General features: G+C 45.6%; 1 protein-coding gene across 2 annotated transcripts in view; it reads left to right on the top strand.

Annotated features, from left to right (window-relative positions):
* Nucleotides 1-23,332, top strand: part of LOC130291272 (protein kinase C delta type-like) — a 171,828-nt gene that overhangs the window by 128,762 nt on the left and 19,734 nt on the right. The window contains exon 5 of one of the 2 annotated variants that reach the window (XR_008847858.1): nt 16,883-16,962. The exons of the other annotated variant lie outside the window; for it this stretch is intronic. The gene's annotated coding sequence lies outside the window, so the exon portion shown is untranslated. Of the gene's footprint in view, nt 1-16,882; nt 16,963-23,332 lie in introns of those variants that run through there. 2 annotated transcript variants of the gene reach the window in all.

Raw genomic sequence — 23,332 nt, 5'->3', positions numbered from 1 at the left:
CCTCAAATTTCCATAGTGCGCTCTTACTCCTGAGCCCTGTTGTGCGCCCGCAGAGCATTTTACGCCCACAAATGGGGTATTTTCATACTCAGGAAAAATTGTGTTACAAATTTTGGGGATCTTTTTTCCTTCTACCTCTTGTGAAAATGAAAAGTATGGGGCAACACCAGCATGTCAGTGAAAAAAAATATTTTTTTTTACAATAACATGCAAGTATGGACACCAACTTTACCTTTTCATAAGGGGTAAAAGGAGAAAAAGCCCCCCAAAATTTGTTAGGCAATGTCTTCCAAAATACCCCATAAGTGGCACTAAATATGTGGCGCATTTGAGGCCTAAATTAGGAATTTGCATAGGGACGGAGCCGGATGCAGGAATTACACTTGCCTCCGATACCAAAATTACCCTATGGCAGTGTTTCCCAAACAGGGTGCATCCAGCTGTTGCAAAACTACAACTCCCAGCATGTAAGGTCTATCAGTGCATGCTGGGAGTTGTAGTTTGCCACAGCTGGAGGGACACTGGTTGCGAAACACTGATTTAGGTAACAAACTCAGTGTTTTGCAACCAGTGTGCCTTCAGCTGTTGCAAAACTACAACTCTCAGCATGTACAGTCTATATCAGTGCATACTGGGACTTGTAGTTATGCAACAGCTGGAGGCATACTACTAAAACTCCCAGCATGCACTTTGGTTGCCCGTGCATGCTTGGGGTTGTAGTTATGCAACAACTGGAGGCACACTTGTTGCAAAACACTAGTAGTTTGTTACTTAACTCAGTGTTTCACAACCAGTGTGCCTCCATCTGTTGCAAAACTACAACTCCCAGCATGTACAGTCTATATCAGTGCATGCTGGGAGTTGTAGTTTGCAACAGCGGGAGGCATACTGGTTTTGAAACACTGAGTTAAGTAACAAACTCTGTGTTTCGCCACCGGTGTGCCTTCAGCTGTTGCAAAACTACAACTCTCAACATGCACTTACAGCCGAGGGGCATGCAGGAACTTGTAGTTATGCAACAGATGGAGGCACACTACTGCAACTTCCAGCATGCCCTTTGGCTGTCCGTGCATGCTGGGGTTGTAGTTAGGCAACAGCTGTACAATAATGTACATGTAAAAAAACTACAACCCCCAGCATGCACATACTACCAAAGGGCATGCTGGGAGTTGTAGTTGAGCCGTCTGCTGTTGCATAACAACAACTCCCAGCATGCCCTTGTGTGCATGCTGGGAGTTGTTGATGAGCAACAGTAGGAGGGCAGCCTTACCTCCTGCTGCTGCGCACTCAAGATCCGCCTGCCGTCACCACCGCTGACTCCCACCGACGATGACGGGGATCGGGGGCCCCAGTCTCAGGTACACACTCACGGCACCTGCTCTCGCCCTCCGGAATAGAGGCGGAACGGATGCCGTTAGGGACATCCCCACAGCAGGCGCCCTGCATCCGGTAATGGCTGATGAATCAAGACGATTGTAGGGTTGCACCAGTGCCACCTCATTCCTTCTGCTACAGGATGATAGGTGCCGTCTCGGACGGCACCTATTATCCTTTTTTTTCCGGGTCACCCGGGGACCCGATTGACCCAGAATTGCCGCATATCGCCGATCTGAATTGGACCCCCCCAGGCATTGTCACGGGATGCCTGCTGAATGATTTCAGCAGGCATCCTGGTCCGGTCCCCGTCCGGTGAGTGGCAGGGACCGGAAATGCTCAGGGTGTACAGGTATGCCCTGAGTCCTTAAGGATCGGGGATGGAGGGCGTATGCATACGCCCTGCGTCCCCAAGAGGTTAATGCAACTGTGAAGTGCAACCTACATTTCTGACACAGTTGTATTTATAAGGAAAAGTGAGGGCTTTATTACTATGGTATCCGACCTTCATCATCAAATAGCATTCAATCCTCAATGCATGCACAATAAATCCACGTCAAAAGTACAACTGTATTTTCTTTTTTAACCTAAAGAAGAGGAATTAGACTCAGTCGGAAATGCAACTTTCTCCATACTTTCTTGTAGAAAAGTCTATTATCCTGAAATAAAATTACTTCCTCAGGAAAGTATAAATGTAGACACATTACTCTTCGCAACTATTGGCAGAACACTCAAAATCTGATATTAAAACCACCAGATGAAAGTCCCTAGAATGATATAATGTATTCTACAGACGTTTCCCTCACCCACAACTCAAAAAGGAAGTTGCCATCCAATCTTTTACTTTGAACTTGGAAATATCTTGCTTTGCTATGTGATATATTGTACAGTGCAGAGAAACCTGCAGAGAAAACAGCACTTTGTATAATAGGAGCAGCCTTCAATTACATAACACATCTTGTAGAAGTCCAAAACCATTCACATAACATTCCTTGCTCCAAAATGATGAGAGGAGGAATATTTAAATATGTGACGAAGACCTGCAGGTGCCACCCGCATGTCTGAAATGTTCCAGCTCACTTCTTTCTAAACAATGACATATTATATTGAACACACAATATCTAGCGTTGGGTATTATTTATGTTTATTGAGATGCAAATCACCTTGAATCATTTGTATGTTGGACACTGACTTATTCCACAAAGCAGGGGGAGATGAAAGGGACTTGGCTTTTCTTTCTTCTGAAGATACAAATGAATGTAACATGCAATCGTTATCTTTGAATATCTGCTTGTTATATAATGACAAGTTGCTATTTTTGGCAATGTAGTTAGTTCTGGAGATCCTGCTCTTTGCTATTATTCAAATAGTTGTGTTAAGGGTTCATATTGTGCTTATTTACAGAGCATTTTCCCTTGAAATATAGTCTGCCAACTTAAAGTGTACCTATCTTTTCAAAAGAGTTATAAAAATGTCTATGGTTCTGTTAGATTAAAGGGGTACTCCACCCCTAGACATCTTATCCCCTATCCAAAGGATAGGGGATAAGATGTCTGATCACGAGGGTCCCGCCGCTGGCGACCCCCTCAGAATAGCATACGGCACCCACCTGTTTCTTGTCCGGAAGCACTGGAGGGTCTGGGAACAGGGAACGGAAGTCCGTGACATCATGACTCCACCCCCGTGTCACATCACGCCCTGTCCCCTCAATGCAAGTCTATGGGAGGGGGTGTGACGGCTGCCAAGCCCCCACCCATAGACTTGCATTGAGGGGACGGGGCATGATGTCACAAGGAGATTTTAGTGCTCTAAATAATATAATAGAGTCCATGGTGCACAGCTATTTCTTATTCTTTCCATTTCAAGAGACAAAGCCAGATCTGGGCTGTTTGCTAGTAGTACAGAGACAGTTGCTTCCTTTCCCTTAATTCTCTGACCAATCACAGCACAGCATCTACTCATTATTGCTATGCCATGACAGTTTTGGTAAAAATGCACTGAACTGAACAGGCTGCACGGTGCTAGGGAATTATTAACTTTACATTGCTATAGATGGTATGTGGAGGGAGAAGGGGGTACTGATTCACTGACTTTGCAAGGTGGGCAATATGAGCAGAAACAAAAAATGCTGCTGCTGCTAAAATGAGAAGGAATACATAATTTACCTTTTAGGGACAGTGTGGATCTTCTGAAGAAGGCAGACAGGCTTACAGATTCCAGGATCACAGCCCAGTCTCATCTTCTGTGTTCCATCCTGGTATCTCCCTAAGTTACCAGACTGGCAGTGAATAGCAGATAAGGGAGACACCTAGTGGCCAAGACTTCAAGGTTTTATTAGGAGGTAATATGTAATATTTGGTTAAAAAAAAAAAAAAAAAAGTGATTTACAAATATGTTAGAAATCCCATAGGCTATCACATGGATGGATAATGTTTAAAATGATGGTAAGCATTTAAAGGGGTACCGGTGGGGAAAAAATATTTAAATCAACCAATGCCAAAAAGTTAAACAGATTTGTAAATTATTTTTATTTAAAAATCTTAATCCTTCCAGTACATATCAGCTTCTGTGAACTACAGAGAAAGTTTTGTAGTTATTTTCTGTCTGACCACAGTGCTCTCTGCTGACACCTCTGTCCATGTCAGTAACTGTCCAGAGCAGGAACAAATCCCCATATCAAACCTCTCCTGCTCTGGACAGTTGCTGACATGGATAGAGGTATCAGTAGAGAGCACTGTGATCAGACAGAAAATAACTATACAATTTTCTCTGTAGTATACAGCAGCTGATAAGTACTGGAAGCATTAAGATTTTTATAGAAGTAATTTACAAATCTGTTTAACTTTCTGGCACCAGTTTATTAGAAAAAAAATAGTTTTCTTACCAGAGTACCTAAGATTCATAAACACCTTTACAATCAACCTGGCTGGCCAATTGTCTTGAGATTCGCTACTATCCCCACTATCTGTAATTTTAGAAAAAACCTTTACCCCGTTAACCAAAAAAAAACGAAAGTTTTCTTACTCAATACCTCTGATTTTCTAAGTATCCTGGCTGATGCACATAATAGCACTGAACACACCTGGCTAGTCATTATTGACGGGACTATCCTTTATACATCCATTGAGCATACAATGGATTTTTGAATCAACTGGTGCCAGAAAGTTAAACAGATTTGTAAATTACTTCTATTAAAAAAATCTTAATCCTTCCAGTATTTATCGGCTGCTGTTATGATCCACAGGAAGTTCTTTTCTTTTCGAATTTCCTTTCTGTCTAACCACAGTGCTCTCTGCTGACACCAGGAAGGGGGCAGTAAGCGATATTTACTGCTGCCCTTCCTAGTGGGTGCCAAACTGCAACTCCCAGCATGCCCAGACAGCCAAACGCTGTCTGGGCATGCTGGGAGTTGTAGTTTTGCAACATCTGGAGGGTCACAGTTTGAAGATCACTGTTACAGTGGTGCCCAAACGGTAGCCCTCCAGATGTTGTCAAACTACAACTCTCAGCATGCCTAGACTGCCCAGGCATGCCGGGAGTTGTAGTTCTGTAACATCTGTCCCTTCAGATTTTGCAATTTTTATGACATTTTTGAAAATTGCTGCTCTACTTTGAAGCCCTCTAATTTTTTCAAAAAGTAAAATTATGTCCATTTTATGATGACAACATAAAGTGGACATACAGTGGTCCCTCAACATACAATAGTAATTCGTTCCAAACGACCCATCGTTTGTCGAATCCCTCGTATGTTGAGGGATCCGTGCAATGTAAAGTATAGGAAGCTGTACTCACCTGTCCCCGCCACTCCGGACCGCGTCTTCACCACTCCCGATGCTGTCCAAGGGGCTCCCGATGCTGTCCCGCTGCTCCGGTGTCTTCTTCGTGATACTCCGGCTTCTTCCGCATCTTTTGCAGGGTCCAGGCCTCGCTTTCTGGTGACGTTATTACGCTGCTGTGCCGGCGCGGCGTGCTTAATGATGTAATAACGACGCCAGAAAGCGAGGCCCGGACCCTGGAGAAGATGCAGAAGACGCCGGAGGATCGCGAAGTGGACCCGGAGCAGCGGGAATAGGTAGGCGAACCTGCCCGGGATGCTTAAACTGCTATCTGACAGCAGCTTAAGCATTTTGCACTGTCGGATAGTAGTTAATGAGATGGCCCCGACATATAAAAGCATAGTAATTCGATGCTGACATCGACATGCGATGGCCTCTGAGAGGCCATCGTATGTCGATTTTATCATATGTCGGTGCCATCGCAGGTCGGGGGGTTACTGTATTGTATTTGTGAATCAATATAAAATATATTTGGAATATCCATTTTCCTTACAATTAGAGAGCTTCAAAGTTAGAAAAATGCAAAATTTTAAAAATTTTCATGAAATTTGGGGATTTTTCACCAAAAAAGGATGCAAGTAACGCCGAAAATTTACCACCAAAATAAAGTAGAATATGTCACGAAAAAAGGATCTCAGAATCAGAATATTCAGTAAAAGCGTTTTGAGTTATTAAAGCGTAAAGCGACGGTGGTCAGAATTGCGAAAAAGGGCTCAGTCCTTAAGGTAAAAAAGGGCTGCATCCTTAAGGGGTTAAAATGATACCCTACTTATATAGGTTTGATTTTATCTTCTGGAAAAAATCCTAATTACATGCACAAAAATTAATATGTTTAAAATTGTCATTTTCTGTACGGGGCGGTATGGGGGCTCATTTTTGGCACCGTGATCTGAAGTTTTTAGCAGTACTATTTTTGTATTGATATGACATTTTGATCGCTTTTTATTCATTTTTTCATGATATAAAAAGTGACCAAAAATACACTATTTTGGACTTTTGAATTTTTTGGTGCGTACGCCATTGACTGTACGGTTTAAGTAACTATATATTTTTACAGTTCCGACATTTACATATGCGGTTATACCACATATGCTTATTTTTATTTTTATTTACACAGTTTTATTTTTTTATGGGAAAAGGGGGGCTGATTCAAACTTTTATTAGGGGAGGGGTTAAATTATCTTTATTTACTTTTTTTTTTTTTGCAATGTTTTAGCCCCCATAGGGGACTATAACATGCAGTACATTGATTCAATACACTGATCATTGCCATTGCATTGCATTGATCAGTGTTATCGGCGGTCGATTGCTCAAGCCTGGATTTCAGACGCGCAGGAGGCAGGTAAGGCACCCTCCTGATGCGTTCTAGCTGATCGGGACATCGCAATTTTACTACGATGGTCCTGATCAGCCCAACTAAGCTGCCGGGAAGTTTTCACTTTCACTTTAGATGTGACGATCTACTTTGATTGCCGCATCTAAAAAGTTAATGCTGGACATCAGCCCGATCGGCGATGTCCGGCATTAGCACTGGGTCCTGGTTGCTTAAAGCAACCGGACCCACCTGGTATGATGCACGCTCATCTGCTGAGCGTGTGTCATACCTCTGGAGCCGCAGAAGGATGGATGTTAATAAACGTTCCATTTGCAGCAAGGGGTTAATAGTAGAGCGCCAGTTTGAAACTTCCTGCTACAGACCGAGCAGCAACTTCTCCGCTGTGTGGCTTTTCTTGCCTAGGCTTAGCAGATTCAATGCAGTGTGGCAACACTTGACTTTGCACCAAAGAAATAAGGGGAAATGGAGGAAGGTGAGCTATGTTCTTCCCTGTGGGGAGCTTCAAGGTTTCCATGGAGGAGGGCTTGAATGTGGAGTAGTAAGAGGATAGATGGCAGGTGTCAGAAGTTAAACAGGATCGGCACAACCCTGGAGATGTCCCTACTATTTCCTCCCCTTATTGTGGTAGAGTCTTATTCTGCAAGATGTTGACTCATCGGGCTATAAAAGACAAAAATTGACTCTGGCCATAGTTAATACTTCAAGTATCTACCGTGGCATACACTGTGCTGCAGTCCGACAACAGCATGGAGGGGCCAACTCATGGAGGAGTCAACTAGATGGTACGGTAGCGCTTGCACCACCAACAACTTAGCCAGGTACAAATTAAGGTACACTACAACAGGGTGACTGGGCGAAAACCATTGTCCGTGTGACATAGATTCCCTAATTTATAACTGTTGGGATAGAGAAGGAGGACACAACAGTGATAAGGACAATATAGAGAATGGACTGCCTGTGGACATGGCCTGGCTAGACAGATTCCTACATATAGACATACCCTGGCCACGGCTTATTTATATTTGCAGAGATGGCAAAGTGCCACATTTTCTGCATCTGACAAGGTAGAAAAGAATTTCCAGATGGCAGAATACTGCAGAGGTACATCATCACCTGACTGTGCCCCTCCTCTGGAAGCTTTTTTCTTGAGCCCACAGATGTAGCAGCATCACCGTCACCCGCTCCAGAGCTGATCACACCAGTAGGCCTACAGTAACAGATGTTCCAGCCCTACCTTGGCTCTCCTCTTCTTCACTGACAGTACCACAACTCTCCTCCTCTGAACACATCCCTTCCTCCTCATCTGGTTCCCATGTCTGGTCCAACACTACACCATCATCATTAGTAGTGTGATAGCTTTCTATGGGCTTTGATTTGTATTGCAGCAACTAAACACAGTAATGCTGGTCACTGAGGTCAGCACAGTGCTTTGCTCAACTTGCTTTGTATTGTAGTGTGGAACCATTCTATGGGCTTATTCTGCAGTCAAGCTGCTGGGATTTGCAATGCAGAAAATGGACACAGTAATGCAGGTCTCAGTCCACTTCATAATGCTTTGGTCATATTGATTTTTATAGTATTTATGAAGGCTTCCCGGGATCAGTAATTCCACAGTGAGTTCTTCGGTGCATTGCTTACTGCTCAGCTTTTTCTCTTAAACCTACCCTTAATGCTGTCTCCTGATTGGCCTGGGGCCTGTATGCAAGCAATGATTGGCTAACCTCATGTCATGTGATCTTACTATTAGCTGTAATATATTCTGGACTACCTTGACGTCATCTCAGTGTTCACGTTTATTCATCCTACACTGAAAAGGCACCAAAACGCCATTTCTTAACTGTTTTCCTGTAATAGCGCTGTTGCCAGGTTTACCAAGACACTTTTTCCCAAAGTTCTAAGTAAGATCAGGTTTGCCAAGCTGGCTTATCTCTGGTCTTAAAGTAAATTTTTAACAGCAAAATAAGAATTCTAGTCTTGTCATATAATAAAACATAAGAAAATGTTTTGTTTCAGGGAAATATATTTAGAACAATTCATCTTTATTTCATAATCCTATTGAACAGATTCTGTAGTACAGTATTCTATTCCCAGAATTGTATTCTGAGATTCTCAGGCATGATTCATTAAGAATATCCTGTAAATTAGTTGGTTAGAGTTGAAAATAGATCTCTAGAGTTTTACAATATGAGTAAAAGCTGTAAATAACCTAAAATATCTGTTATATAAAGGTTAACCTCAATGAAGAAGTAAACAGTGGGTAGTTAAAGCAGTACACAGTACTTAGTTAAAGCAGATTTGTTAGTGATTACAGCCTCCAGTCTTCTTGGGGATGATGACCCAAGATTTGCGCCAATGCTCACCTCTTGGGTCAACCACATGTGGCCTGCTCCTGTGTGATTTTTTATCTAGCCATAGTTCATTCAGTCTTGATACACCCTTGATACTATGGTGTGGGAGCATGAGCAGGGATACTGGCACCACACCAAAACAATCCTGCCCACAGTCTATCCATAACTGGCAAATGTTGACTTCAGCTTTGTAGAGGAGAGGTCCACATATTACAGGATCTGAAAGCCGCTTGTGATGCAGCCACACATTGGCCACAAGATGTCAAGTGCCAGCTGTACCTAATTTATTGATCATTGAAGTTCCATTTACACGTGCATATTTTCTGCTGCAGATCTGCTTCAGCAGATTTTGCTGCCCATTGTAGTCAATGGGCAGAAAAATCTGCAGTGGCAAATCTGTAGCAGACCTGCAGTAAAAATATGCACATGTAAACATGTAAAATAGATTAATTGTGAAGACAACGCTTAGCAGAAGCGAAATTTGATTTATGTTTTAAGGAGGGTCTCTTTTAAACATTCAACATCATAACTCAAATTCCATTTGATCACCGTAGAACTTCGGTGATTAAAGATAAGTTCAGAAGAATAACATGGGTCATTGTCTTGAAGACACAATACAAAGTAAAAAAAAACTGCAATATTACAGCTGTTGTAACTGGCCTAAGGTAGGACTAGAGATGAGCGAGTTTTTGAAAAATTCGATTCGGCCATCTTGCTGAATTAAAAAAAAAAAAATGTGGTTCGATCAGAATTTATTTGATGAGAATTTATATTAAAAATGGCTATTTCTGGACTACAGAGAGTCTCAATAGGTATGTAGATCACTTTGCTTTGTTCTAACACACATATGGAGTGTGCTGGGGTAGTGAAATAATACTGTTATTCAGTATGACATGCAGATTACAGAGATTGCTTTTAGAATCACTGCTGCAGATCAGCACAATGACAGAGCCTAGAGGTGGCATCCGTATGAGGAGACCATATAGTGGCTGAATGCCTCATGTTGGCAACATGAGGAGACCATATAGTGGCTAACCGACACCACGTGGAGGTGTTGCTAGCATGAGGAGACCATACAGTGGCTAAATGACACAGCGTGGATGGTGTTGACAGCATGAGGAGACCATACAGTGGCTAAATGACACAGCGTGGAGGTGTTGGCAGCATGAGGAGACCATATAGTGGCTGAATGACACAGCTTGGATGTGGCTGAAGCATGAGGAGGCCATATAGTGGCTGAATGACACAGCGATGAGGTGTTGGCAGCATGAGGAGACCATATAGTGGCTGAATGACACAGTGTGGAGGTGTTGGCAGCATGAGGAGACCATATAGTGGCTGAATTACACAACATAGAGGTGTTGGCAGCATGATGAGACCATATAGTTGCTGAATGAAACAGCCTGGAGCTGGCAGCAGCATGACTAGACACTAGGGCATCCCAATCCCTAAAATAAAAGATTAATTTTAAAATGTAAATTGAAGATTTATGGTAGCTAGTGCTACCATAAAAATAATTTTAGGCCCAGCAGCATCAGTAAACCATATAGTGGCTGAATGACACAGCCTGGAGGTGGCTGAAGCATGAGTAGACCATATAGTGGCTAAATGACACCGTGTGGAGGTGTTGGCAGCATGAGGAGACCATATAGTGGCTAAATGACACAGCGTGGAGGTGTTAGCAGCATGAGGAGACCATATAGTGGCTGAATGACACAGCTTGGATGTGGCTGAAGCATGAGGAGACCATATAGTGGCTAAATGGCACCGTGTGGAGGTGTTGGCAGCATGAGGAGACCATATAGTGGCTGAATGACACAGTGTGGAGGTGTTGGCAGCATGAGGAGACCATATAGTGGCTGAATGACACAACGTAGAGGTGTTGGCAGCATGATGAGACCATATAGTTGCTGAATGAAACAGCCTGGAGCTGGCAGCAGCATGACTAGACACTAGGGCATCCCAATCCCTAAAATAAAAGATTAATTTTAAAATGTAAATTGAAGATTTATGGTAGCTAGTGCTACCATAAAAATAATTTTAGGCCCAGCAGCATCAGTAAACCATATAGTGGCTGAATGACACAGCCTGGAGGTGGCTGAAGCATGAGTAGACCATATAGTGGCTAAATGACACCGTGTGGAGGTGTTGGCAGCATGAGGAGACCATATAGTGGCTAAATGACACAGCGTGGAGGTGTTAGCAGCATGAGGAGACCATATAGTGGCTGAATGACACAGCTTGGATGTGGCTGAAGCATGAGGAGACCATATAGTGGCTAAATGGCACCGTGTGGAGGTGTTGGCAGCATGAGGAGACCATATAGTGGCTAAATGACACAGCGTGGAGGTGTTAGCAGCATGAGGAGACCATATAGTGGCTGAATGACACAGCTTGGATGTGGCTGAAGCATGAGGAGACCATATAGTGGCTGAATGACACAGCGTGGAGGTGTTGGCAGCATGAGGAGACCATATAGTTGCTGAATGACACAGGCTGGAGCTGGCAACAGCATGAGTAGACACTAGGGCTTCACAACCCCATAGATTAAAAGATTAATTTTTAAATTTAAATTGAAGATTCATGGTAGCTAGTGCTACCATAAAAATGTTTTAGGCCCAATCCCAGGTCGAGCAGCATCAGTAAACCATATATTGGTTGAATGACACAGCCTGGAGGTGGCTGAAGCATTATAAGACCATACAGTGGCTGAATGACACAGGGTGGAGGTAGCTGAAGCCGGAGGAGACCATATAGTGTCTGAATGACACAGCCTGGTGTTGGCGGCAGATGAGGAGACAATAGGGCCTCACAATCTCTAAGAATAAAAGATGAATTTTGACATTTTCATTGAAGATGTATGGTACCTAGTGTTACCATAAACATATATAGGTAATGTCCTAGGCCCAGCAGCATCACTAAACCATGTAGTTGCTGAATGACACAGAATGGAGCTGGCTGAAGCATCAGTAAACTATATATTGTATGAATGACACAGCCTGGAGGTGACTGAAGCATCTGTAAACCATATATTGGATGAATGGCACAGTCTGGAGGTGGCTGAAGCATCTGTAAACCATATATTGGATGAATGGCACAGCTTGGAGGTGGCTGAAGCATCAGTAAACCATATATTGGATGAATGGCACAGTCAGGAGGTGGCTGAAGCATCAGTAAACCATATATTTGATGAATGACACAGCATGGAGGTGTTGGCAGCATGAGGAGACCATATAGTTACTGAATGACACAGCCTGGACCTGGCAGAGGCATAACTAGACACTAGGGCTTCACAATCCCTAAGATTAAAAGATGAATTTTGAAATTTAAATTGAAGATTTATGGTAGCTAGTGCTAGTAATTATTTAGGCCCAGGCCCAGCAGCATCAGTAAACCATATATTGTCTGAATGACACAGCCAGGAGGTGGCTGAAGCATGAGGAGACCATATAGTGGCTGAATGACACAGCCTGGAGTTGGCTGAAGCATGAGAAGAGTACATATAGTGGCTGAATGAGACAGCCTGGAGGTGGCAGCAGCAGCATTAGGAGTCCTGAAAGTGACCTGGTGACAGAGTGGAGTGGTGGGTGGCAATACCAGTACTCGGTGACGAAGGTGGGTGAAAAAAGGCCTGATGCGTAGGAATGTTTGTAGCAGAGGAACAGCACCTTAAATCTGTTTGGCACTTTGGTGAAGTGTTGGTGTGGCACCATGGTCAATCTACTCTCATGCATCAGGCATTGGTGGTTGGAAATCCTGACTGATCCATGCCTGATTCATCTTCAGAAAGGTCAGTCTGTCCACATTTTTTGTGAACAGACAAGTTCTCCTTGGGATGACTATGTGACATTTGTTGCAAAACTACAACTTCCGGCATGATGGAAGTTGTAGTTTTGCAACCTCTAAAGGCTCACTGGTTGGGAAACACTGATCTATTCTGTCTGTGTGTATGAAGCATGCATGTACAATAAGTAATGTGTACATTATGTGTGTGTATATAACCCCTTCCAACCCCCCCCCCCCCCCGAGATTAATTTCCCCATCACTATTAAGGACATCACTGTGTTCCGAAAGATGCTTTTGGGACACAGGGATGCCCCTGTTAACCCTCTGCTGCCCTCGCGTTTACTTTAATAAGGCAGGGACCGCCGGGAGGTAGCGCACGCCAAGACGTCATTGACGTCCCGTGCGTGCGCCCATTGGAAAGGAGCGCGGAGGAGCGCGGAGGAGTGGAGCAGCGAACAGGACATGAGCTGGCCAGCATGGTAGGTGACCAGCAGCATGTCAGCTTCGGTGCTTCGACCACTGCTCCTCCAGTCCCTGGACCTGCTGCTATGGCCGGACCAGAGGAGTGGTGGACGGAGCACTGAAGTGGGGCAGTACACAGGCATATAGCCTCCAGCCATACACTGTATATGGCTGGAGGCTGTATGTCTGTGGGGGGACTATACTGCACCTAATGTGGGGGAATTACAGCCTAATGTAGGGGGACTATACTGCACCTAATGTGGGGGAACTATACTGCACCTAATGTGGGGGAACTATACTGCACTTAATGTGGGGAACTATACTGCACCTAATGTGGAGAACTATACTGCACCTAATGTGGGGGAACTATACTGCACCTAATGTGGGGGGACTATACTGCACCTAATGTGGGAAACTATACTGCACCTAATGTGGGGGAACTATACTGTACCTAATGTGGGGAAACTATACTGCACCTAATGTGGGGGGACTATACTGCACCTAATGTGGGGGGACAATACTGCACCTAATGTGGGGGGACTATACTGCATCTAATGTGGGGAACTATAATGCACCTAATGTGGGGAACATACTGCCAGCCTAATGTGGGGAACATACTGCCAGCCTAATGTGGGGGAACTATACTGCACCTAATGTGGGGAATTATACTGCACCTAATGTGGGGGGACTATACTGCACCTAATGTGGGGAACTATACTGCACCTAATGTGGGGGAACAATACTGCACCTAATGTGGGGAACTATACTGCAACTAATGTGGGGGGACTATACTGCACCTAATGTGGGGGGACTCTACTGCACCTAATGTGTGGGGACAATACTGCACCTAATGTGGGGAACTATACTGCCTAATGTGGTGGAACTATACTGCACCTAATGTGGGGAACTATACTGCCTAATGTGGGGGAACTATACTGCCAACCTAATTTATGGAACTATACTGCACCTAATGTGGGGGAACTATACTGCCAACCTAATGTGGGGGAACTATACTGCACCTAATGTGGAGAACTATACTGCACCTAATGTGGGGGAACTATACTGCACCTAATGTGGGGGACTATACTGCACCTAATGTGGGGGAAATATACTGCACCTAATGTGGGGAACTATACTGCACCTAATGTGGGGGAACTATACTGCCAACCTAATGTGGGGAAACTATACTGCCAACCTAATGTGGGGAACTATACTGCACCTAATGTGTGGAACTATACTGCACCTGATGTGGGGGGAACTATACTGTCAGCCTAATGTAGGGGGAACTATACTGCCAACCTAATGTAGGGGGAACTATACTGCCAACCTAATGTGGGGGGAACTGTGCTGCATACTTAAAGGGGTAGTCCACTGCCCCAGTGTTCGGAACATTGTGTTCCGAATGCTGGGTGCTGGCTGCTAGGGTTGACATGACTCCTCCCATAGACTTGCATTGAGGGGCGTGGTGTGACGTCAAGAGGGGCGTGGGTGTGACTTCACGCCACGCCCCCTCAATTCAAGTGTATGGGAGGGGGCAGGTCGACCACTGCACGCTACTCTGATTGTGCTCCTCACGAGACTAGACTCTGGATCTGCCCCTGAATGAATGCATGTACAGTATGTAATGTGTACAGTATGTGTGTGTGTATGATGCATGTACAGTATGTAATGTGTACAGTGTGTTGTTTGTGTATGAAGCATGCATGTACAGTATGTAATGTGTACAGTATGTGTGTGTAAGATGCATGTATAGTATGTAATGTGTACAGTGTGTTGTGTGTATGATGCATGTACAGTATGTAATGTGTACAGTATTTGTGTTGTGTGTATGATGGATTTACAGTATATAATGTGTACAGTATGTGTGTTGTGTGTGTATGATGCATGTACAGTATGTAATGTGTACAGTGTGTTTATGAAGCATGCATTTACAACATGTAATGTGTACAGTATGTGTGTGTACGATGCATGTGCAGTATGTAATGTGTACAGTGTATTGTGTGTATGAAGCATGCATGTACAGTATGTAATGTGTACAGTATGTGTGTATGATGCATTTACAGTATGTAATGTATACAGTATGTGTGTTGTGTGTATGAAGCATGTACAGTATGTAATGTGTACAGTATGTGTGTATGATGCATGTACAGTATGTAATGTGTACAGTGTGTTGTGTGTGTATGATGCATGTACAGTATGTAATGTATGCAATATGTGTGTTGTGTGTATGAAGCATGCATATACAGTATGTAATGTGTACAGTATGTGTGTGTGTATGATTCATGTACAGTATGTAATGTGTACAGTGTGTTGTGTGTATGAAGCATGCATGTACAGTATGTAATGTGTACAGTATGTGTGTATGATGCATGTACAGTATGTAATGTGTACAGTGTGTTGTGTGTATGAAGCATGCATGTACAATATGTAATGTGTACAGTATGTGTGTGTATGATGCATGTACAGTATGTAATGTGTACAGTATGTGTGTATGATGCATGTACAGTATGTAATGTGTACCGTATGTGTGTGTATGAAGCATGTACAGTATGTAATGTGTACAGTATGTGTGTATGATGCATATACAGTATGTAATGTGTACAGTGTGTTGTGTGTATGATGCATGTACAGTATGTAATGTGTATAGTATGTGTGTATGATGCATGTACAGTATGTAATGTGTACAGTGTGTGTGTATGATGCATGTACAGTATGTAATGTGTACAGTGTGTGTGTATGAAGCATGTACAGTATGTAATGTGTACAGTACGTGTGTTGTGTGTATGAAGCATGCATGTACATGTATATGATCTTAACCTGTCACCAAGTTTGCCTCATAAGCTCACTCTGTGCTATAGGCCTTTTAATAAACATTTCTTCCATGTCTGTGCTATAGCTGACACCATTAGCGCAATTCACATATTTAATTCAGCCATGAGCCCTATGCAACTTGTTTTATTGTCATCTGTACATGAGGTTCTGTGTTTAACATCAATAGAACCAAGGGAACTATGACAATATCTGTATAAAAATTGTCCTTATGTATTAGGGAGGACGATTAGGTATACAGTGCGTCAATGTACATATTAACCCTGTACTGTGAGTCACTGTACAGGGTTAATATACACAATGATGTCACAGTACAGGGATAATATACAATATATGTAATAGTGCAAGGATAGGACTCAGGAAACAGTATGTGGGGAACAGAGTCTAAATAAAAAGGACAAAGGGGTCTGGAGAAAGGGACAGTGGAGTGATGAGGATCTCTGGAAGAGGACCGAGGGGTTGGATAAGGAGGGAAGAGAGGGGTCTGGAGGAGGATGGGTGATGATGTAGGGGTCTAGGGGGTGACTAAGGGGTCTGTAGGAGGACTGAGAGGAGGAGGGGAAAGAGGGGTCTTGAGGAGGACTGGGGGTGACTGAGGGATCTGTAGGAGGACTGAGGGTCTGGTTGGAGGAGGGGACATAGGGTTCTGGAGGAGGACTAAGGCATTTGAGATCACCGAAGGGTGTAAGGTGACTGAGGGGCAAGGGAGGAGAAGACAGGGATCTGGAGGAAGGGACACAGAGGTCTGGGGGGACAAAGGGGTCTGGAGGAGGACAGTAGAGGAGTGGTATTCAGCCAAAATGAGAAGAAACAGTGTGTGGCAGTATTTTCAGGGGCTTAGTGTTTGGCAGGATTATATTTAGGGGGCACAGTGTCTAACAGGCTCATATTGATTATTTTTTCATATACAGGATAAGGATCTTCTGACAAAATGAGGAACCAATGATGTCTGGGCATCACACTCTGCAGAGGAAGATGTAGCTGGAAGCCGCAACCCCATCTGGACGGGTTGAAGGAGAAAATGGTAGACAACAGAGAAGACATCACCTTTGAGCCATTATATTGTGTATTCTTTCTGACTAGGTGATCATGAGTGGAACTGTACCCCAATCTGTGGCTTCCCAACTGTTGCAAAACTACAACTTCTATGATGCCTAAGGCTCTCAAGACATTATGGGAGTTGCAGATTTTCAGTAGGTGGAAAGCCACTGGAACTGATGTAATTGATGGGGGTCCCAGCAGATGGACCCCCTCCAAAAAATGGGCTGCATAATCTGAAGTGCCCATGCCCTCATGCATGTGAAGGCTTGTTAATTGTAATCACTGAAAACATGCACAGGGTGGTTGATGCTTAGAGATGTGCCTGTGTCGGTATTGGTTTATTTTCAGGGAAGGGGGGGCCCATCATACTAACATGCTCTGTCCTCCAAGCAGCCTTAATCTGGCCATGGAGATAGATATGAGATAAATGGATGGATAGATAGATAGATAGATATGAGATAGATAGATATACGATAGATATAAGATAGATAGATATAAGATAGATAGATGTGATATAGATAGGTATGAGGTAGACAGATAGATAGATAGAAGATAGATACATAGATAGATACCGTATATACTCGAGTATAAGCTGACCCGAGTATAAGCCGAGGCCCCTAATTTCAACCCAAAATCCCAGGAAAAGTTATTGACTCGAGTATAAGCCCAGGGTGGGAAATACATCATCCCCCCCTGTCATCATCCAGACCCCCGTCATTAACATCCTCATCATCATCACCGCCTGTCATCATCCAGACCCTCATCATCATCACCTGTCATCATCCACTTGTCATCATCCCACACACCCCCCCTTCATCATCCCCTTGTCATCATCCCCACCCCCCTTCATCATCCCCTTGTAATCATCCCACACCCCCCCTTCATCATCCCCTTGTCATCATCCCACACCCCCCCTTCATCATCCTCTTGTCATCATCCCACACCCCCCCTTCATCATCCTCTTGTCATCATCCGCCCTCAGTGGTCTTCAACCTGCGGACCTCCAGAGGTTTCAAAACTACAACTCCCAGCAAGCCCGGGCGGCCATCGGCTTGCTGGGAGTTGTAGTTTGCTGGAAGTTGTAGTTTTGAAACCTCCGGAGGTCCGCAGGTTGAAGACCACTGCGGCCTTCGACATCATCCAGCCCCCTCTCACCCCCTTTAGTTCTGTACAGTACTCGCCTCCGTTCGGCGCTGGTCCGGTGCTGCAGGACTGTCCGGTGAGTAGGTCGTCCGGTGGGATAGTGGTTCCGGGCTGCTATCTTCACTGGGGGCGCCTCTTCTCCACGCTTCGGGCCCAGAATAGAGGCGTTGCCTTGACGATGACGCAGAAGTACGTTGGTAATGAACGTACCTCTGCGTCGTCGTCAAGGCAATGTGACTATTCTGGGGCCGGGCCCGATGCGCTTAGAAGAGGCCTCCCCGGTGAAGATAGCAGCCCGGAACCACTATCCCACCGGACGACCTCCTCTCCGGACAGTCCTGCAGCACGGGACCAGCGCCGAGCGGAGGCGAGTACTGTACAGAACTAAAGGGGGTGAGAGGGGGCTGGATGATGTCGAAGGCCGCAGTGGTCTTAAACCTGCGGACCTCCGGAGGATTCAAAACTACAACTCCCAGCAAGCCCGGACAGCCGATGGCTGACCAGGCTTGCTGGGAGTTGTAGTTTTGAAACCTCTGGAGGTCCGCAGGTTGAAGACCACTGCGGGTGGAGAGTTCACTCGAGTATAAGCCGAGGGGGGTGTTTTCACCACGAAAAATCGTGCTGAAAAACTCGGCTTATACTCGAGTATATACGGTAAATAGATAGATACATAGATACATAGATAGATAGATAGATAGGTAGGAGATAGATACATAGATAGATAGATCAGTGTTTCTCAACCAGGGCGCATCCAGCTGTTGCTTAATTACATCTCCCAGCATACCATGCTGGGAGTTGTAGTTTTGCAACAGCTGGCAGCACCCTGCTCAGGAAACATTGAGAAATCACCCACTGACCCCTAAACAGCAATTTGTTCCCTTCCCTCTTTCCCCCCAGAAAGTTACCTGATGATACCTTGATGGGTGGCCTCAGTGCAGGCGGGTGTCGGAATCCTCGGTGGAACAGGAAGCAAAGTATACTCCTGCTCCTATAGGGCTGCAGCCTGCACGCAGAGTAGTGTGGGGGGAAGGGGAGGAGGAGCATCTCTCTCCTCCCAGAGAGTCAGTGCGGCCACAGCCCCAGCGCCTGCACTGACATTAAAGTAGTGCAGGCTGAATATTTTAAAGGAAGATGGTGCTGCAGCGGCGGGGCCCTTCTCAGGATGGAGGGTCCATCCATAAGTCCAGCCCTTCTGTGCTGCGCCCGCAGCAGGGGGGGGTACAGCGGGGGCCCCCAGGCCTCCCTGGGAGCCCGGGACCATTACTGTGGTACTGGCTGTACCCCACTGATGGCGGCCCTGGTCAGAACCACTGTGAAATCAGCCACCCCTGTGCAAATCACCAGTTTAGGCCTCAAATGTACATAGTGCGCTCTCACTCCTGAGCCTTGTTGTGCGTCCGCAGAGCATTTTATGTCCACATTTGGGGTATTTTTGTTCTTGGGAGAAATTGTGTTACAAATTTTAGGGGTCTTTATTTCCTCTCATGAAAATGAAAAGAATGGGGCAACACCAGGATGTTAGAGAAAAAAAATAAAAATTTACGCTAACATGCTGGGGTAGAACCCAACTTTACCATTTCATAAGAGGTAAAAGGAGAAAAAGCCCCCCAAAATTTGTAGCACAATTTCTCCCAAGTACAGTGATACCCCATGTGTGGCCCTAAACTGTGGCCTTGAAATAAAACAGGGCTCTGAAGTGAGAGAGCGCCATGCGCATTTGAGGCCTAAATTAAGGATTTTCATAGGGGTGTACCCGGATGCAAGCGTTACACTTGCCTCCTCCACCAAAAATACTGTACGTCATTTTTCTCCAAACAGGGTGCCTCCAGCTGTTGAAAAACTCCCAACATGCCTGGACAGTCAATAGCTGTCCGGCAATACTGGGAGTTGTTATTTTGCAACAGCTGGAGTCTCCATTTTGGAAAAACTGACGTACAAGACGTTTTTCATTTTTATTGGCGGGGGGCACAGTGTAAGGGTGTAGTGTATATGTAGTGTTTTACTCTTTATTTAGAGGTAGTGTACTGTAGTGTTTTTAGGGTACATTCACATGGGCGGCAGTTTACAGTGAGTTTCCCGCTGCAGCGGAACATTTGCCGCATCTCAAACTTGAAGCGGCAAACTTGATGTAAACCCCTGCCCATGTGAATGTACCAAAACTACAACTCCCGGCATGCACTGACAGACCATGCATAACGGGAGTTGTAGTTATGCAACAGCTGGAGGCACACTGGTTGGGATTGGGAAACACTGAGTTAGGTAACAGACTACCGCAGTGTTTCCGCACCACACTCTGTTTCCTAACTAAGCGTTTCCCAACCAATGTGCCTCCAGCTGTTGCAAAACTACAACTCCCAGCATGCATGGTGTGTCAGTGCATGCTGGGAGTTATAGTTTTGTAACAGCAGGAGGCACACAGGTTGGAAAACACTGAGTTTGGAAACAGACAATGTTTCCCAACCAGTGCGCCTCCAGTTGTTGCAATACTACAATTCCCAGCATGCCCAGACAGCCGAAGGGCATGTTGGGAGTTGTAGTTATGAAAAAACTGGAGGAGAACAGTTTGGAGACCACTGTGTAGTGGTCTCCAAACTGTAGCTCTCCAGATGTTGCAAGACTTCAATTCCAAGCATGCCCAGACTGCCCAGGCATGCTGGTAGCTGTAGATATACAACTCCCAGCATGCCTGGACAGTCTCAGCATGCTTTGAATTGACATCTGGACTGCTACAGTTTGGACACACTGTATAGTGGTCTCCAAACAGTGCTCTTCCAGATGTTGCAAAACTACAACTCCCAGCATGCTCAGACTGTCCAAGCATGTTGGGAGTTGTAGTTCTGCAACATCTGAAGGGCCAGATGTTACAGAACTACAACTCCCGGCATGCCTGGACAGTGCCTGGATAGTTTAGCAACATCTGGATGGACAGTGGTCTCCAAACTGTGGCCCTCCAGATGCTGCAAAACTACAACTCCCAGCATGCCCAGACAGTCAAAGGCTGTCTGAGCATGCTTGGAGTTGTAGTTTTGAAACTCCTAGGTACAGCAGTGAAGATCACTTTACGGCGATCTTCACTGCAGTATCTAGGAAACCACTGCCGCTGCCTCCACTTACCTACCGCCTCCTGCAGTTGCCAGTCCCTGGTCCTCGGTCCCTGGGTGAAGCCAGGTAACCGGCACCGGCGATCCCCGCCGCATCCACCACCGGTCCGCCGCCATCTTTCCCCCGCTCTGTCGCACTCTGACAGCTCTGATCATCCCTATTTTCCAGGCTATCGGGTCATCAGAGACCCGATCAGCCCGGAAACTCAGCGAATCGCCAATCTGAATTGATCGGCGATTTGCGTCGACATTGAGGGGTCTCAGGACCCCCCCAGGCATTTGCATGGGATGCCTGCTGAATGATTTCAGCAGGCATACCATTCTGATCCCCGTCCGACTAGCGGCGGGGATCGAAATTCTCACGGGTCCCCAACAAGTTAAATAGAAATTTAAGATTTTGAAATTGAGGATTTTGAAATGGAACTTTTAAATCCCAAGTTTTAGTGTCCTGAGCCCTGGCGTGTGGGTAAAGGACCAAATCTAACAAGGAGTCACATATCACATGGCAGCACACTGACAGAGCCTGGAGGTGTCACCAGTAGGAGGAAACCATATAGTGGCTGAATGGAACAGCCTGGAGTTGGCGGCAGATGAAGAGAGAATAGGGCCTCACAATCTCTAAGAATAAAAGAAGCATTTTGAAATTTCCATTGAAGATGTATGGTACCTAGTGCTACCAAAAACATTTATAGGTAATGTCCTAGGCCAAGCAGCATCACTAAACCATTTAGTTGCTGAATGACACAGACTGGAGCTGGCTGAAGCATCAGTAAACCATATATTGGATGAATGGCACAGCCTGGAGGTGGCTGAAGCATGAGGAGACCATATAGTGGTGGAATGACACAGCCCGGAGTTAGCTGAAGCATGAGAAGAGACCGTGTAGTGGCTGAAAGAGACAGCCTGGAGGTGGCAGCATCAGCATCAGGAGTCCTGAAAGTGACCCGGCGACAGAGTGGTGCATTGGGTGGCATGACCAGTACCTGGTGAAGAAGGTGGGTGAAAAAAGGTCTGATGCGGAGGAATGTTTGTAATTGGGGAGCAGGGCCTTAAAGGGGTAGTCGAGTGGTGAAAAACATATCCCCTATCCTAAGGATAGGGGATAAGTTTGAGATCGCGGGGGGGTCCGACCGCTGGGGCCCCCTGCGATCTCTCTGAATGGGGGCCAGGCTCTCCGGCCAGATAGCGGGTGTTGACCCCCACACGAAGCGGCGGCCGACACGCCCCCTCAATACATCTCTATGGCAGAGCCGGAGATTGCCGAAGGCAGCGCTTCGGCTCTGCCATAGAGTTGTATTGAGGGGGCGTGTCGGCCGCCGCTTCGTGCTGAGGTCGACATGCCCCCTTCCCGCGGTCTGTCGGGGCTCCGTACAGGAGATCGCAGGGGGCCCCAGCGGTCGGACCCCCTGCGATCTCAAACTTATCCCCTATCCTTAGAATAGGGGATAAGTTGTTCACCACTGGACTACTCCTTTAAATCTGTTTGGCACTATCCCTATTTGTGAAGTGTTGGTGTGGCACCATGGTCAATCTACTCTCATGCATCAGGCATTGCTGGTTGGAAATCCTACCTGGACAGATGAGTTCTCCTTTGGGTGACTATGGCCCCTGCCACAAAAAACACCTGCTCTAATAGCACACTACTGGCCGGGCAGGACAGCTTTTCCAGGGCAAACTCTGCTAGTTGCGGCCACAAATCAAATTTGGCTGCCCAGAAGTCCAGCGGATCTTCAAGGTATGTAGGCATGGGCATGTCAATGTATGCCACCACCTGCTGGTTCAGGTCCTGCTCCAGGTCTACCTGCTGCTGATTGGTTGCTTCACTATGTGGGTGAAGAAAGCTACTCATCAGTGACTGTAGGCTCAGGCTGCTGCTGATGGAGTGGTACTGCTCCTGCCACCCCACCCCTCCTCAACAGCCATGGCAGTGGAAGGTGAGTGCAGGGGGTCCCCCGATTCAGACCTGCGAGAGGATGGATGATGGCGCCGATAGGCATCGGCCAACTGAATACATAGGATGCTTCTGTAGTAGATAATTTTGTCCTCCCTCTCAGTGGGTGTAAAAAAGGCCCCTAT

This window comes from Hyla sarda, chromosome 9, assembly GCF_029499605.1.
Source record: "Hyla sarda isolate aHylSar1 chromosome 9, aHylSar1.hap1, whole genome shotgun sequence".
Taxonomy (NCBI): domain Eukaryota; kingdom Metazoa; phylum Chordata; class Amphibia; order Anura; family Hylidae; genus Hyla; species Hyla sarda.
The sequence above is the reverse complement of the archived record's forward strand: the minus strand, read 5'-3'. Positions and strand labels throughout refer to the sequence as shown.